Source organism: Falco naumanni, chromosome 4, assembly GCF_017639655.2.
Source record: "Falco naumanni isolate bFalNau1 chromosome 4, bFalNau1.pat, whole genome shotgun sequence".
Lineage (NCBI taxonomy): Eukaryota > Metazoa > Chordata > Aves > Falconiformes > Falconidae > Falco > Falco naumanni.
This window is the reverse complement of record NC_054057.1, coordinates 17,562,880-17,576,864: the sequence shown is the minus strand read 5'-3', so window position 1 is coordinate 17,576,864 and position 13,985 is coordinate 17,562,880. Positions and strand designations below refer to the sequence as shown.

Here is a 13,985-nt window from a genome sequence, read left to right as displayed (position 1 = left end):
CCTCACAGTAAACAAAGCATTACACCATGAGAAGCTCTGCAAGTCACCAAAACCAAGATGCACACACTCCCTGCAAAGAAAAGCACGACAATCTGACTCTCATAGTTAATGATAAAATGAAAATTTACAAAATGCTTTCTGTATTGAAGGCACAGGGAGACTTCAACTCATGAGGCAATAAAAATAAAAATACTGCAATAGGATTAATTAATGACAAAATTATTAGCTGTTCAAGCATGCTTTTGATGACAGAATTTAATTCATAGCACATAAAACTGGCTCTGATGATTTGATGAATCCAGTAAAATCACTGCTGTGTGGCCATAAAAACTGGGATAAAACAGAAGCCTGAAAGTAGCTGATTCATATATATTTGATTTTTATGTTTTAGTATAGACTGCAAACAGAAGACTTTTTTTTCTTTTTTATTTCTCAGAGTACTTAATACTGGGGAAAGGGGTGTAGAGGCTTTTGTTAGGTTTGGGGGTTTTTGTTTAATTGCTGATTATCTTTTTAACACCGTCTTGCTGACCATTTAAGCTTTTCTCTGACTCAAAGGCTTGAAGGCATCCAAATGAGGGAAAACACAGTTTTATCAGTCAGACGATGTCACTAAGCTTTGACAATTTTAACACAGGCACTGTATTATCAGCTCATAAATAAATCATAGTATTGCCTAAGACTAAATGAGCAATATACCAGAAAGCATTAAATTACAAGAATACTTGTCATAGGATTTTGCTTTCCCATGGTACTCTTCTTCTTAACTGTGACTCTTGGCCTGAAAAGATCAAGAGCAGACATCTGATTTGGAGAAAGAAGCATAAAAGACTCCTAGTTTCTTTGTGAGCAACATTTTCTTTCACTTATAAAAATGCACTTCTCACCTTACATGCTTCAACATATGCTATGTGAACATGTCTGCCCCGAGAACAGTCTTGCGTAGTTACTGCCTCCATATATTGCCAGTGACTAGAAAATACTCTAAACCCCCTGCTTCAGAAAGTCATTGGATATCCAAATCATAATTTTCAAATTCCCAGCTGTCACTGCCTAACTACGCCTTCTGCATTTCAGCTAAGTCATGCTGCATGTCATTATCACTCTCTCACACTTCATAGCATCTTCAACGTTAACAGAAAAACCTGTGGATTGTCTGGTATTTTCGTGTTTTTCACAATGTTTATCACAGTAGCAATTGCTTCACCTGAACAGTCCTTATGAACTCACTCCCGCAAAATGTTATGTTGTTTACTCCTTGTTTCTTTGTATTTCTCCCCATATTTAGTCTGCTTCTTCCTCTCAGTAAAAGGGAATTTAAGTGTTAAGTTGGGGGCGGGAGTGTGATGTAACATTTTCATATACCAGCTTATTACTTAGGAATCTGGAATGATCTAACATAGCTTAAAAATCGCACCATACAATTAAAAACCAACACATCTGAGTGGAAGGAGACCTTTTCAGCAACTCCTTTTTCCAAGGAACCATAAAGAAGCGTACTGATGATGGATTACCTGAAAGCCTGGAAACCACAACAGTGAAAAAGGAAGCAGTAGTAAATATTGGCAACATTATTAACAGGTGGAAAAGGGCAATTGCGATAAGATATTATGAAAGTGTTTGCTAAGGGCTTCTTTCCTAAAGCTGACACAAAGCTCCAATACTCTTCCCCTGGCATTAATCCAATTCTTAACTTTAGACTGCATATGCCGCACAGTAAGTATTACAGTGTTAGGTATTCTTATAAATTAAGCTAAGGAAAAATGTAAGAGACCTCTAGATATAGGGAGCACTCTTACACAGGGCCACTGATAGTGCATCATCAAGTTTACCTACTGTAAAACCACCACATGAGATAATGTGGAGCCTAAAACTGGAGTTACTTCAAACACTGAAGAAAATTAAGAGCAGTTTAGCTCTTAAGTCCTATAACTAAGCGGTTTGGACCTTCACTGACAAATGAGGGCTTGCTTGGCAAGAATGCCTCATAGATGTTATTTATCAAAAAAATTAGTCTTAATTAAAGCAGAAAGTGTTGTAGTTTTAGAAAAATAAAAAAAAAATACATTCTTCTATAATCAATTATGTGTGCGTGCACACTGGCATATTCGCGCAAACCAGAGTGTCTGTTATTCTGACTTGGGTGTAAGCCCCCTTCTTAAACCCATGAAAAACATATCTTGCCCACGAACAGTAACCAGTATATCTACCTGAATTTATAAGCACGTTTAATATATTTTAAAAACACAACAACAAAACAACATGAACAGACACGAGTCATTCCTTGCACTTGATTTGAGGGCATTTCCTTGTTAGAAGGACTTATCATTAAATTATTATGTAAAAATATATTTGTAACATGTAAATTTATTTACATCTACATGTTTCTAAAAGTCACCATTTCATATATGAAGCGGAAAAATTAGAAAACAAAACAAAAAGCAGGAATTAATCAGGCAGCTTTATCATCCAGGGGTGACCTGTGTTGCTGAAGACTGGAATAGGTCTCATTTCACAACTATAAAAAAAACCACCAACAACAACCTAGATGTGTGACCTCACATGGTTTGCATAATTTATCCGCAATTCAATTTACCCAGCCTTAAAATGGGGGAAATCCTACTTACCTGGATTGCAGTTTGTCATCAAAATAGAATGCACCCTAGAAATGCATGTTACCATACAAAGGTGTTCACACACAGTACTTTTAAGTCTTCAGAATCAAGTGCTCTCCACTGGAACATACAGAGTCTTTGTCATGTATTACTTGTTTGATGAATGTTTCAATCTTCTAGAAGAAAAAGTGACCCATTTGCTTGACTTACTACCTGCTAAGAACATTAATACATAACTTTAAATCTAATAAATGAATGAACAGGGGACAAAATGATTTTGCAAGTTTATTGCACGGTAGTTACATTACTTCTCAACTGGCCAACCTTTAGTGGTATTTTTGAAAATAGATTACTTAACACAAATAGCATTTCCTTTAATTAGTTACGTAAGTTACAAATTCTCTTTACAACTGAGCAAATAAATTGAGCTGGGAGCACTCACTGGATCAAGCCACTCATTCCTGAGTAGTCCCTATAAACAAGGGTTTTGCCAATCTGCCAAAATCATTTTCCTGCTCTGAAATTAATGCCATCAAGATCAATAATACCACTCAAAGCAAGTTACAGATCCTGTATGTCTCAAGCAGAGGGGTGTATCATCAGCTGGTGTAAATCTATACTGTTCTTAAAACCAATGGAACTACACCAATTTACAGCTGCTGAAGATTTGTCCCTGTGTCTGTCTTTAGCACTCATAAAACCATTGAACTAAACCAGACACACTTCCAAACATAAAGCTCCCACTGACTGTATGAAGAGTGATGCCTACAGAAGGAAAGACTGACTATAAGCACGCCATCCTAGAATCAGTGCACTTTTTTTCCCCTGCCCTATTCATTCCAAGTTTAAAGTTAGTTGTTAAAATCATAACCTGGGAGGAAGCCAAGAATGCATCGGATCTTAAAACTTCTTAGGTTTCTTTTATGTACTCCCAGAAATTCTTTTTAATAACAGTGATTTATCAGGCCAAGTCCAGTTTACTGCAGTCATGCAAATAACCCCAGTAAAGCCCACAGGAAAAGCAGCACTGTCAGGAAAACATGATTTGGCCCACAGTTTTACCACAGCAGGATAAAGTTTCAAAGCAACTGTTGCACTGTTCTCTCTCTGAGTTCTATCAGTTACACCTGTGTTAAAAATCTCATTGTGTTTCCTCTATCACCCTTATGTATTTTTTCCTTCACGGGTACGATGCAGCACAACACCCGCCTGAGCAGCCCTCACTGGCATACTTAGCCCTGGGCCAGTCAGAAGGACTAGCACAGAGCAGAAAGAAACAATTGCCTGAAAAATGATTTTGCAGGAGGGGTACTCAGCCGTTTCTTGGACCATCATCCAGTAAAACTGTAGGCAACAGAGATAAAATACAGTTGTTTTACAGAAGACATCTTTAATCAAGGCAAGTTTCTCTATATGATTCTGAGTGCACGGACCGTTGCGGATAGCTAATAAATGTATTTCTGACTACAGATACAAAGAACTAAACAAGGCAGTTCTTCAAAAGTATCTACATACATCTTGCATAACGGCACACGCTGTAGTCATCTATAGGTATTTTCCTTTACACAAATATCGCAAGAGGTTTACAGCTGCTCACATTCTGCGAGCATTACATGCAAGAATGATTTTTAATATCAGCTTAATTAACTTTTAACTGCAAGGAAGAAAAACTCAAAATCACTGCTTCAGGAGGCTACCAATAAGAACATAAATAGTTAATCATCAAAACTGGTTAGCACAAGACAAAAAAAATATTTTGAAGATGTTCCTTAGCGCTACTCCACTGTAAGACATTTCAAAATTGAAAAAAGAATTAAAATGGAATATTCCTCAACTTAAGTATACCCACATACAATCAGATTTATCAACAGCACAAAATAATTTCCTATCTACAGTTTGTTTCATACAACTTTAAGATATTTTTTTAAATCATCTTAGACGCCACCAGTCCGATTTAAAACCAACTAATCGATCACCCTTCTGCACAGCTGCATTTTCTTTCATTAATGTAATAGAAATATTTGAGGGATTTCCGTTTTTACCTTTGCATTTTTCTTTTCCAGTATCCATAACCAATCATCGCTCTGCTCTTCCATTATGCTTCGCATATTGCAGAGTGAGAAGCATCTTCATTAAACAGTATTAAAAATAGAACACACCCGATCTCCCCACCGGAGCATGCTCTGACAGTGCTGATACCACAGCTCTCAAGGTAACCATGCCCAGCTGGGAACTGAGAGGCAAAGTCAGTGCGAGATTAGCAATTTGCAAGCCTAATTGTGCACACAAACTTGCCTCGATCCGTGACGAAGACTGCTAAAACAAAAAATCAGCGTGCAGTTAAATTATGCGACTGAAAAGTTGCAGGTCAGTTTACAGTATTTCTTTTTCCCCTCCCCATCACCCTCAGCTTCAATGGCTTTGTACTTGCCTAAAAATTTACATACGCCATTTAGAAGAATGCACACCGGGCATGCATCTAGCTCAGTGCAATGGTAAAGAAGTCAAACAGGTGATCAACAAACACTTGTGCCGCTCTTCAATGCCTTTGTTTCCCCTCTCGGCACATTTACAGCAATGTCACACGCGACAGCAGGATGAATTTGAGCAAACCCGCACACACCTGGAAGCGCAGACAGGAGGGAGAGCAGAGGCGCAAAAACACACCTAGCACAGGAAAACGCACCCGAAATTTGAGTGTGTTCCCCCCGCTGGCCGAAACGGTAAATGAATGCAAACCAAAAAAAAAAAAAAAAAAAACAAAAACAAAACCAAAAACAACCAACCCCAAAAAAACCCAAATCGACAATTAAACAAGACTGCGCAATGGCTGCATTGGATGAGCACGTCTTGGTTACATCTACAAGCCACATCGTTGAAACGCACACACATACAAGTAGGCAGAATTACACTAAGTGGAGTAACATTAACTGGTTGGGTTTTTTTTTTTCATGAAAACAGACAGCTAAGATACCTAACAATATGACTGTAACTCCTGGAGTGTGATCCTCCTTCACTGCATGCAAAAAAAAAAAAAAAAAAAAAAAAAGAAAAAAGAAAAAAAAAAAGGAAGAAAAGAAAGAGAGAGATATGCTAAGGAAGCATCAAGTAATCTGTTGCCCTCACCTCGCCACCCGTAAGAACAATGCCAGTCACGCCAGCCGAGGCTTTCCCACCAGCACTGCGCGGTTTCTTAAAGCCTATCCCTCGGTGTTCGCACATCCGCGAGCAAAAGTTGAGGGTTTTACAGTTTGATACATTTTAGCTAAAACTACCACTGGGCGGAGGAAGGTCTCCTCCTCCCGCAGCTCCCTCCGCGGCGCCCCAGCCTCAGCCATCCCTCCCGGCCACCGGCTCCGCGCCCCAGCCCCGCCACCGCGCCCGCACCGGGGCACGGGCGGCTGCCGCCGGGAGGTACCGGCCGCCGGACGGACGCGGAAAGTTTGCAGAGGCGCCGCCGCCCTCCGCCCGCAGCCGCGAGCCCTGCGCACCGCCCTACCTGGCGTTCGCCACCTCTACCCCGCCGCTCCCAGGTCCCATGCGAGGCTCCGGCTCCGGCACCGATACCATCCTGCCCCGCTAGGCTATGAATGATATCCCTTTTCCCCCCCCTTTTTTTTTTTTTTTTTTTGTTCTCCCTCCCCCTCTGGTAAATACCACATCTTAAGAGTCGGAATCCTGCGGTTGCTATAAATAATTGCACATCGCATGTAATAAACGCAAAGCCCGTCTCCATGCACAGCTCCTATTTCCCCTCTCCATCGCTTCACATGCTCCAGCCGCCCTGACCTCAAAAATTAAAAGATCACGGGGGGGGTGGGGGTTGGAGGGGGGGAAGGGGGCGAATGGCTCCAACGAAATGACAGAAAACACATGCTGGAAGGAAAAGGGAAAAAAAAAAAAAAAGAAATCGCAACAACAAAGAACATCACGCCACACAAATGTCTACAGATTCTGCTTTGGCTTTTTTGGTTTTTTGGTTTGGTTTTTTTTCTTTCTTTTTTTGTTGCTTTTTTTTTTTTTTTTTTTTTTTTTACCTTGCCTGCAAACGGGATCTGCCCCCAGCGTCTTGGTGGCTCGGGTTATTTTTTTGTTTGTTTGGTATTTTTGGTTGGCTGGTTTGTTTATTTTGCTGCAGATATGCTGCTGTTACAGTACAGTGCCTGTCTTCCTGAAAGACATGGTCTCTTCCTCCGCCTCCGCCTCCTCCGCGGAGGAGATCCGCGCCGCGCTGCGCTGCTGGCCGGGCGCGGGGCTGGCCGGGCGCGGTGGCCGCGGCGGCGCCGCCCGACCCCCCGCCTGGGGCCGGCTCCCCTCGCCTCGCCTCGCCTCGCCTCGCCCTGGTCCCGCCGCGCTGCCGCTGCCCGTCCTCGCTGCCGGGTCGCTCTGGGCGCCTGCCCGGCTGCCGCTGGCTCGCTGCTCTCTCTGCCTGCCGCCCGTCCTTTATCTGCCGCGCTCCCCGCCGTACTGCCTGCCTGCCGCTCTCTCCCTCTCCCTTTCTCTCTCTCCCCGCCCACGCAGCGTGCTGCGCCTCGGACCGCAGACAGCGGCGCGTTTCTGTCGCTCCTCGCCGGCTCCGCGCTCAGCGCCGCCGCGGCTGGTGCTGACTCGGCCGCGCCAAGGGCCGCCGCGCAGGAGCCGGGGGCCCCGCCGCCATTGCGCGCCCGCCGCCCCCCCTTACCCCACCCAACCCCCCCGCGGGCACAGGCCGCCCGCTGCGTGCCGGGGCGGGGGGCATCCGGGGCGGGAGGGCCGCCGGGGGGGGCTGCCTGTGCGCGGGGTGGGTATGTCGGTCGGTCTGGCTGGCTGTCGGCCCGTCCGTCCGTGTGGTTCCCCGCACGCCGACCCCTCCAGTCACACCGCTCCCCCCCGCCCCAAGCCGTCCCCGTCAGCCCATCCCCAGCCAGGAGCAGAGACAAAGCACCCGAGCAGGGCTAATAAGGAGAAAGCTCGTTAATCTCCTCCGATTCCTTGCTATTTGCTCCCACCCACTCCCCATCGCCCCCACCCCCAAGAAAAGAGGGAAGAAAATGGGCCCTTGACTCCAGAGGACAGCTTTAGCGACGGTCTGGGGAGGGTGGGTTTAATTATTGTTTTTGCGGGTGAAGCCTGATAGCATCCGCACTGATCTGCCGAGCTGCTGAAAGGGGTTAAAAAAAAAAAAAAAAAAAAAGACTGCAGCAGATTTTGGGTGGTAGCAGATGAGCCACTTAAAATGGGGCACATGGCACATGATCCCCTTTCCCCTCCCCTCCCCCTCCCCAGCATGTCTCTATCTGGGATCTGGCTCAATGATATTTCTCCAGGAGCCTCGCTGCACACCGTTGAGGCGGAGGCAAACAGACATTTCACCAGCACATGCATTTCCAACACATAAAACCCCTGCTATCCATTTAAAAACCGAGCCTTGTTTTACCCAATTGAATACATCCAGGCATTCGTTCTGCACCCAGCCGAGAAAAGGGCATTTACCTCTTTGCTAGGTGACTATTAATATGCAGTAAAATTATAGCTGTACAACGCCAAATGTAATTGCCATAGATCATTTAGAGCAGATCCAGCAATTCAGCTGCTGGAAATGCATGCTCTGTGAATAGCCATGCATCTGGTACAATGCCCTCTACTACAATAACCTGAAAGGAGACAGAAGCGTCTGGTACTAGCTGCAATTAGTAATTCTACACATGAAAAATAAACAGTCAATAAGTACAAAGCAGCAAGGTCCTATGAAATATAGTGATCATTTCTGTCTACAGTGATACAAATAACCCGACTCCCACAGACAGACAATTCTTATTCAAAATAAACAGTTAAAAATGCACTCCTTTCATCATGTACTTTCAGAAAGCCCTTGTTATAAAAGACAGTTTGCCAGAATTAACGAAATGTAGGTGTACCAGTCAAACACAGACAAATACACAGGAGGCTGGGAGGTAACATTTGCTTTAGTAGAAATTATCCTGGCACCCCTGGAATCCCTCTTTCCCCTCAGAAGCAAACACCTGCTTTTACCAGGGACCGCTGAACAGAATCAGACTGGAAGAATACAGCAAGCAATGAACCACAACGGGGTGCGCATTAGCAGCCTCTGGGTGCACGCCTCAAGTGATCAGAGGCATTCAGCCAGGCACACCAAAACCTGTTCTGCTAATGCACGTCCTGATGTGGCTTACTCCTAGGATGGTCACATGCGGCTCCATCTACGTTTAATGTCATTATTTAACGTTTCCTACACCGTGTCCTACAAGTTGCATCTGAAAGCAAAGAGACTGGCAGAAAGGCCATAAATGGCATGAGCATGCTACAGCTGGCAATGGGGGAAGGACCAGTTCTTTACTTTTGAAGTGTTTCTTTCAACCATCTCCACTGTGGACCAAAGTTCGTTTCCCAAAATAGCTATCAAGCTATTCTATATCAAATAGTTCAAAACTATTTTGAACACACACTGAAGTGCAGAGGACTTCACCTGGCTGCTGCACATCATCCCCTCCCTCCCCAGAAGGGTACCCAGCTAAGGGAGAGAATGCGGCTGCATGAGGACATTAAAGCGGTACTCAGTCACGCCTTCACTAGACGGCTTGCAACTCGCCTACAAGGAGGAGTAGGGGTGAGGGGACTGAATGTTTCAAAACCTTACCCCAGTCACTAGACACAATGAACATGTAAAACAGCCACGTGTCCACAGCTTGTCTCCCACCGCTGGGATACTGGTGTGTCTTCAGGGTCGGAAGCGTTGAAGCTATGCATCAGATCTGTAAGCAGACAAAAATTCATCCAAGCTATAGTCCTGGCAGTTCACTCTGTCCTGTGTGGCAGGATGTGCTTGGGGCAAGTTATTGAATGCTAAAAGATGCCAGCTGCAGCAACACCAAAAGAAATACTCAATAAAGAAAACCAACCAGTGTCACCCCAGTATCATGCAGCTAGTTTTTCAACTGGGAATGGTGAGCAGCATCAAACACTGCATGAAATTACCTCCCTTTGTTGAGAAGTCGCCTCAGACCTTCTTGGTCAGATACAAATCTAACAGAATATGCACCTTACATCCTTTCTTCAGGACTTCTCTTAGTAGAAAGAAAAATCACAATCATGGATCATAGCATCTAAGATGTGGGGAACCATAGCAATGGTTTACTGCTGGCTGTGCTGATCTGTAAACATGCACAGGGATAACTGTCCATTTAAGCCTCACAGAAATCAGCAAAAGCTGCATCTTTAAGCAGAGGCAGAACGAGACAAACTTTTCAGATCTCCAACACCTTTTTCTGCCCGTTGCACAGCCAGATGTCAGTGGTAATCAGGAGGAAAAAAAAAAAAAAAAAGACACAAGACCTACTTCTTCAAATACTTTCTTGACTAAAGCATTTAATTAACCCCCAGTGCATGCTCTCCAGCACTCTGGTCCTGCAAAATGCTCTGGTGCAATAGGACTACCCTGCATCAGTGAATCATAAGTGTGCTATATGTACAAAAAATTGCAACAGGCAACACCAAACGCTTCAGCTGGAGGTATCTTCGAAACATGACAACAGTTTATATTACTTGTTCTCTGTGAAGCCCACTTTCTATGTTACCTCAGTTTCACTTAGAAATCAAGAACACCTTAGTGACTCTCAAAAACTGACATTAGATCAGAGGTAAATGATGTCGGACAAACATATAGAGCTTCACGCAGTTCTGCAATCACAGGAGATTCCTGTAATAGAAGGCATGCAGTGTTACTTAATACATCAATAAAAGCTTGCATGACTGCATTTTCTTCTGCCTCTAGTAATTTTTCAGTGAAACAAAGCTAGCATATAAAGTCTGTTGTGTTTTGGAGTTATGGAATGATGCAGAATGAGGCACAATAGTGTAATGCACTAACTTTCAATGTGTTCTATCATAATCTCCTGTAAAAGTGATCAATCTCAGTTGTTGGGTTTTTCTAAAACATTTTACATTTTTATGTCCTACATGTTACAAACAAATTAATCATGCATAATTTGCAGATGGACTTAAAAATACTGCGTTTCTATTTAAAATGGCACTTGACACTATGTAAATATAGCCAAATTGCTCTAGTTTCAAACATGTCTCAGGAACAGCTGAAATATTTATGCCAGCTACAAAAAGGAAAATTAACCAAGCAATTTGTATACAGCTTGTACTGGTAGCTCAAATTTCATTTAAAAAAATGAAGCTTTATGCTATTCCCACTGAAGTTAGTGAGAATTTTGCAATGGACTTCATTAGGATTAAGATCAGGTACCTAAATCTAAGACACTCTCTTTGGAGGAAGATCAATGAACGACACTTTAAAAATATAATCTGTTGCTAGAGGAGCTGAGGAAGGTTTTTTTTTTTTTCCCACTAAAAGCAAAGCATCATTTCTTTGTGTTTGACATTTCAAATCCCCCCCCTTAGTTTCTTTTAGAAATCCCAAACTGTTTGATGTGCTGTATCTGTGTATCTTGAAAAAGATATTCCGGTGTGGAGTTCCTCACCCCACAAAAAAAAGTGGTCTGGTCCCCCCCTAAGACCAGAAACTGTAGCTCCTGCTCAGCTGTGATTCTCAAAAGAAGATTAGCAGGTATTTGAACTCTAGCTTTGACAGCTAGCATTGGTGCAAATGGTCTTTCCTGTTGTACCCTTTTCCTTAATATATGTTTATAGGCAGGAGGACTGGGGGACTTTCAGAACACAGTGTTGGAGGGACAGTGGACTTTTTCACAGGCTGAAGGGTGGCTGGCAGCTCAGAAAAGGAAGTTCCAAAGCAAGCCAAAGGCCACACATGGGGCTCAGCCTGGTATCCTGACAGTCATATTGTAGACAACATTCCAAAAGCTGTGACAGTTTGAGAAATTCAGGCAGAAGAGCTCAGTTGCTCTGGACAGAAGAACATCTCTGATGTAGGAACGTCATCATGGTATTTTTTATAATATATGTGTGGTGTGCACATTAGGGAAAAGAGAAAAAACAAGCTGTGGTGAGTAAGAGGAAGAGCAGTAAGAAGAGAGAGTCAGCATGAATGTTGTGAGCTGTGGTGTTAGGATGGGCCAGAGAGAAAATGGTGAGAAAAAGAGGAGGAAGGAGAGTCCCAGGCAGGGAACATAGTGAGTTGGTTATCTTGAGACCTGTGATTCATTGTGGGGAATGTGCAGTACCTACACATATGAGAGTACTGTAGGGAAGAAATCAGGCTGAGGAAATTCTGAAGTCTTTCAATAGGATTTATGAGCTTTAATAATCCAACGGCTCAGGGTCACCTAAGAGCCCAGGAACTGCTTGGCTTACAAGTATGAGTGGCTCTAAGGAGACATATGACAAACATAGCGTCTGCAGGAGGGTAGTTACAGTACTCAGCATAGGAGTCATATGAATCAGAAACAAATTCACTAGCACAAAGCGGTTTCCCATCAAGATCTTACCAAGCAACGTCTTCGTTGCAGCTCTTTGTCTAAAGCAAAGTATAAAAGCACAGCTTTCCTCCCAGCATACCGAGAAAACCAGACAAGCTTTGCTGACAATTTTCAGTTACCACAGTAAGATGTGGGTAATACAGGCTTTCGATACAGGTGTGCCTCTCACTGTTCAGCCATCACTAGACCTACATCTGCCTTTAAGGTGTCCTGGCAAAAGGGATGCTTGGGGACGGGGGTACTTCATGGGTGAGCAAGTGGATCCAGGAAAAGACAGAGATGGGGAAAAAAGCAAAAAGCAATCTCAAGAAGAATCCCCATTTACCTTCTAGAAATCCTGCCAAAGCAATATTAAGAATAGCAGTAAAACATGCTTATGGAGCTGTAGGCTTGGTTTAACACTCAGAAGTAACACCAGAATATTTAGAGAAGACCATCACACCAGCTGTAAGTAGACAGAGAACAATCATACAGACTGTGAGGTATTTCAATTCAGCTATTTATGTCATGTAGTGAGGAGCCTGGGTCTTGGTAATGTTCAGCGCATCTCTGTTCTGTGTTTCAGTCAGGGCACATAGATGCAACCCAATGCAATGGCTGGTAAATAAGCAGTGCTGCTGTACAGACTGGACACCACATGAAAACCTAGAGAATGAAGTTGGCAAATGATTTGGAGGAAAACCTAGAGAATGAAGTTGGCAAATGATTTGGAGGTGAAGACAAGATGACTTGCTGTGCCAGTCAACCCCTGTAACCCAGAGTACTCACCAACTACCAGTTTCTCCTTTTGACATTTCCCTGAACATGTTGCCCTCTTAATTTCTGCTTCTAGAACATCTAATATTCTCTGACATGCATATTTTGAACATAACAGTTTAAGAGAAGGCTCCCACTGACATCAGGCCCAGACATACCTTACAGTTATGTTGTAGGTATATTTTTGAATACCTGCGGTATCAAATAACTTGATACTACACTAGTATGTTGATACTTTTCAACCAGATACCATTTTTCAATTTTTCTTTCCTTATTTTTTCAAGAATACTGTTTAACATCTTGCATCAGAATGTCTAGAAACGATGCTGGCTACAGCATCTGTGTAAGTTCGATGTTTCTTTCCTGTTGCCCACCCTACCTCATTGCAGTATAGTCTGAGGCTCAACTGGCCAGGAAGCCTGACCTCCAATGAGCTGACTACAAACATACATTAACCTTGGGACTTCAAGGTTTCCTACCACCCACAATGCCTAAACGTTGCACTTGCATTTTAACCATAATATAGAGGAGGCCAATTGAGGACCTCCCAGAGAGTGGCACTGCCCTTGACTTCTACCTCAGACCTCTTGTGGATGCACCTGCCAGGCTGGGTTGCTAACTCAGGACCATAAACATGAAGTGATGCAAATCAGTACATCACTACAAAAAGACTTGGAAATTATTGCTCTTTTAAGACCTCCAATCAAAAGTCTAATTGTAGAAGAAGGTTGGGCTTTACCTTTGCTAAGGTCATTCCCACTCAAGTTGTGTTAGAAACCACAGAAGCATTTGAGAATTGTCACATGGGAATTAGGGCTTCTCCCCACAAAATGGTGACAGGAAAGTGCATCTAAAGCAATGCTGGCAGCTTGGGCAATGAACTGGAGGAGTTGGAAGCCATGTGCAGCAGCAAAACTGTGATAAAGTTGCCATCATGGAAACATGGTGGGATGATTCGCGCAACTGGAATGCTGCCATGGATGGCTGTGAACCCTTGAGAAGTCACAGGCAAGGAAGGAGAGGCTGTGGGGTAGCCCTGTATGTCAGACAGTGTTTTGTATGCCTAGAGCTTAATGATGGTGACAGTAGAATTGAGTGTTTATGGGTAAGAATCAGGGGGAAGGCCAACAAGGCAGATATCATGGTGGGAGTCTGTTATAGACCACCCAACCAGGATGAAGAGGCAGATGAAACATTCTACAAGCAGCTGGGA

General features: G+C 43.5%; 1 protein-coding gene across 11 annotated transcripts in view; it reads right to left on the bottom strand.

The window, feature by feature from the left end:
• The window catches only part of ARPP21 (cAMP regulated phosphoprotein 21), a 144,227-nt gene extending 136,840 nt beyond the window's left edge, over positions 1-7,387 (bottom strand). For 8 of the 11 annotated variants that reach the window (XM_040593017.1, XM_040593022.1, XM_040593021.1 and 5 more), the window contains exon 1: positions 5,742-6,105. The gene's annotated coding sequence lies outside the window, so the exon portion shown is untranslated. The other 3 variants (XM_040593020.1, XM_040593019.1, XM_040593018.1) reach the window with 3 other exon arrangements.
• Positions 7,388-13,985: the final 6,598 nt, after the last annotated feature.